The following is a 4,590-nucleotide window of genomic DNA, read 5'->3' on the forward strand; positions in this document are numbered from 1 at the left end:
AAATCACAGAAACCCCATTTTAAACTAATTTAACAAGAGCTTGGATTGATTGTACATGGAGTGGCGCTGCACTCGTGGGAGGCTGGTGAGAGGAAGCCGTGACTCAACCAGAAGGCCCAGTGCTGCCCGGTGTAGTGGCTGTAGGCTGCACTCCAGAGGTTGAGGCAGAAGGATCTCTGTCCGTTTAGGGCCAGTCCGTGCTAGTGAGGTCCCAATGAGCCTGGGGTGCGTTGTGAGACCCTACCTCAAAAAAACAAAAAAACGAAACAAAACAAACCAGCCTCTCCTGGACAAGGAGGAAGTCCCAGTGCCAAATACAAGATACAAAACACAAAGAGGGTGGTGCACTTGCCCTGCTCCGGAAATTCCTTATTGTTTTTAAGATTCATTTTATTCTAATCCTGTGTGTGTGTGGTGTGCATGTGGTGTGTGTGTGTGTGTGTGTGTGTGTGTGTCTGTCTGTCTGTCTGTCTGTCTGTCTGTCTGTCTATGGGAATGAGTGGTGCACATGAGTGTAAGTGCCTGTAGAGGCCAGAGACATCGGATACCCCGGAGCTGGAGTTATAGCTGTTGCAAGCCACCTAACATGTGTGGGTGCTGGGAACCAGACTCAGGTCCTCTGGGAAAACAACAATTTCTCTCAGTCGCTGAGCCACGTCTCCAGTTTCTTTGTGGGGAAGAAGGGGCATCATGTATGCCATAGTGCACACGTCAGAGGAAACCATGTGCGAGGTGGTTCTCTCCAAATACTGTATGGTGCCTGGGGACTGAATTCCCAGCACAAGGCTTTGACAGCAGCTGCCTTTCCCTGATGCACTCCCTCCCTCCCTCCCCCTCTCTCTCTCTCTCTCTCTCTCCCTCCCTCCCTCCCTCCCTCCCTCCCCCCCCCCTCTCTCTCAATTGCACTGCTCTCATTTGCCACAGAATTGGAGGTGAAGGATACCTGTGTGCCACAGAACACATGGAGAGGGCAGAGAACAACTTGCAGGAGCTGGTTCGCTCCCTCTACTCTGTTGAATCCCTAAGATGAAACTTACGTCATCTTGGTGGCAAACACACACACACACACACACACACACACCAGACTAGACTTCTGTGCACAGTATATAAACTTAAATTGGTCCTCTTTGGCCAGCACAGGGTTATTAACTTGGACATTGGTCTTTGTCATGTGATGCTAGAAACTATAGTATGTGTGGCTTTCTGGTGTGGCCTTACAGATCCTCACACTACTAATGGAAATGGTCTGTTGACAAGTCCCCACCAGACAGAGAATTTAAGAACTGTGGGGAGTGAGTGTACCCTACCCCTGTATGAATGAGCATTCAGGCCATGTCAAGGACACCAATGGCCCAGACCCATGGGAATGGCAAGGCCTTGCCTGGGTCAGGCTCAGGGCAGGGGTAAGACCTTCCTCTGGATGGATGCTGACAAAAGGATGACTTTTCAGTGAACAGTATGTGCAAAAAGAACCAGCTGCCGTCTTCCTAGTCCTGGATGTCTGTGCAATCACACTTCGTGTGATGAGTTATCCTGAAATATCCCCTATGTTTTAAGATAATGAGACTTTTGCTGGACCTCACAGCCGGAGTTCGTTATATACCTTGAGGTCACACAAGACTACCATCCTAACATTCCTTCATTGCTGGTGGGAATGCAAACTAGTACAACCCCTTTGGAAAGCTATCTGGCGCTTTCTCAGAAAAATGGGAATAGGGCTTCCTCAAGACCCAGCTATCCCACTCCTTGGAATATACCCAGAAAATGCCCTACCACACAACAGGGACATATGCTCAACCATGTTCATAGCTGCTTTATACATAATAGCCAGAACATGGAAACAGCCTAAGTGTCCCTCAGTAGAAGAATGGACTAAGAAACTGTGGTACATTTACACTATGGAATATTACTCAGCTATTAAAAACAAGGAATTCCCAAAATTTGTGGACAAATGGATTGATCTAGAAATTATCATAATGAGTGAGTTCACCCAGAAGCAAAAAGAGACAAACGGTATATACTCACTTATATCAAGACACTAGTCCAAGGGATATGTCCCATGAAAAACTTTACTTACCAGGAAAGTGGGTCAGAGGAGAGGACATCCTATTGAGACTTTAGGTGAGAGTAGCATGGAAGAATGGGGAAATAGTAGGATCCACAGGGTCCTGGAAACCTACAAGAAGAACTTTATGACAGGCAGATCTGGGTCCTGGGGTCCTCCTCAAACTAAGGCACCAGCCAAGGAGAATATAGGCAGTAAACTTTGAACCCCTACCAAGACCTAGCCGACGAACAGGATATTCTCCACCATTGAGTGGAGAGTGAGATTTGACTATCACATGAACGTGCTCCTTTTCTGACCATGTCCCCTGGATGGGGAGGCCTGGCGGCACTCAGAGGAAAGATAGCAAGTTACCAAGAAGAGACTCGATACTCTAAGAGCATATATAGGGGGAGGAGGTCTCCCTCAATCACAGACATAGGGGAGGGGAAAAGGGGGGAAGTGGGAGGGAGGGAGGAATAGGAGAAAACAAGGGAGGGGCTAACAATCGTGATGTAATATGAATAAATTAATAAAAAATAGACTACCATCCTACTGTGTCCTCAGCTTGATTGCTTAACCTGCCTTTAAGACAGCCTTCCTTCCCTTGGATTTCCCACATAATCAGTTTTCACATTGAAACTAATGCTGAGCTGCAATTTTAAGATATGTACCTTCCATGCCCCTGACCCAATAGTAATACACGCATGTTTGTATGTGTATTATGACAAGCATTTGTTGGAAAGAGGCTGAAAGTGGTCTTATAAAATGAATGGCCACCATAAAAGCTGAGGGCAGCATTTGGACATTGCTTGATAGCGTTTACTTGTCAGTGGTGAATCCGTTAGAGTCAGTGACTTCATCCCTTATAAAACTGCACAGTGTCCCTGACTCCTTCCCCACGTGATGCTCATGGTGCTGTTCAATTTTTAAAAAGAGAGAGCAAAGCCCTTTGTTAGGGACAGACACACTCAGACACACAGATGAAGACAGACGGCTTCAAAGGACAGCACGTAGACAGACGGGAATCAGATGAATACAGCGGACAGACAGGAACGACAGGGAGAGCAAAGTGGAGAGTTCAAGTCTGGCTCCGCTTTTGGCTAAGTGACGACACCAAGAGGAAGTGCTTTGGTTTTTGCCCCCAGTGCAGCACCAACCAGCACTTTACTGGCGACTCCGAGTTTACTGTCAATGTGTTTAAACTGATGAGGCTTCCCCTGAGACTGTCCCCTACAGAGACACTCCAGTGAGAGCAACCTACCGTCCTCATGGGTGCACTGAGGATCCAGGCTGCTGGCTCTTCTCCACCTGCCCCCAGGGCCTACCTCATCACGGCTTTCTGTGCTTGGCCTGTCTTGCTTAATCAACTGTTGCTCCCAGTCAGGTTTCCAGGGCCCAGCCATAGCAAAGAACAGATCTTGTATCTTTTATATCTATTTTCCAAGGTCCCCCAGTCATTAAGACTTAGCAGGAAGTGTTTGTTTGTTTGTTTGTTTTTTACATTTCTTGACAGAAATGGTGGCTAATCCCAGTCACCTGGGATTTATCATCAGAGGGCAGAAGAATCAAAAGCCAGCCAGGACTATATGGTAAGACTCGAACTAAACAAAACAACACTTATCTAAAGATGGACTCTCTGGAAGGAATTTGACCCCTGGCTCCCAATAGTGTGGTCTTTTGTAGTGCTTTCCTCCTCTCCTCTACGGTGAGTTCTCCTAGCAAGTTTACTTCTTTGGACTCACTGTAGTTGTGTGAGCTGTAAAACAGTAGCCATGTGGCATGAGGCAACAGCATGAAGGTCCTTTCTCTGCTCAGAAGTGTTTTGAGGGCCAGGGAGATGGCTTAGCAGGCAAAGCACTTGCTTGCCAACAAGCCTGACCCTGGGACCCAAATGGCAGAAGGAGAGAACCCTCAAGCTGTCTTCTGGTTTACACACACCATGGCTTGCACATACCCATACATATGAACACACAGGCACATGAAATAATCCATAATTAACATAATTTTTATTAACTCAAATTTATTTTTTTTTTAATTTATTTAATTTTTTATTTTATGTGCATTGGTATGGGGGTGTCAGATTCCTTAGAACTGGAATTACAGACAGTTGTGAGCTGCCGTATGGGTGATAGGAGTTGAACCCGGGTCCTTTGGAAGGGCAGACAGTGCTCTTAACCACTGAGCCATCTCTCCAGCCCCTATTAACTCAAATTTATAAGCCTTTGGGAGGTATGTGAAATAATTCAGCTACAAATATTTCATTCATTGTTATGTTAAAGTGTACATTTAAAAGCATATATAATACTAATATATATTAATAACTAGTGTTTTCATCTGTCCACATTTCCTAAAATAATTTCACTCAAACTCTACACAAAATCTTTGGCCAGTGGCTTGCTCTCGTGGTTTTTCAGGGACCATCATTGTTGTGTTGCTTAAATGAAGTCCAGGCCTTGGGAATCCGTGTCCCTATTCAGCAGTAAACATTATCCTGAGCTCCAGGCCTCACCCCAGGACAGCTAGCCTTCCCATTTTCCCAGCAG

The sequence above is a fragment of the Acomys minous genome (genome assembly GCF_964271855.1).
Source record: "Acomys minous genome assembly, chromosome: 2".
NCBI classification, from domain to species: domain Eukaryota; kingdom Metazoa; phylum Chordata; class Mammalia; order Rodentia; family Muridae; genus Acomys; species Acomys minous.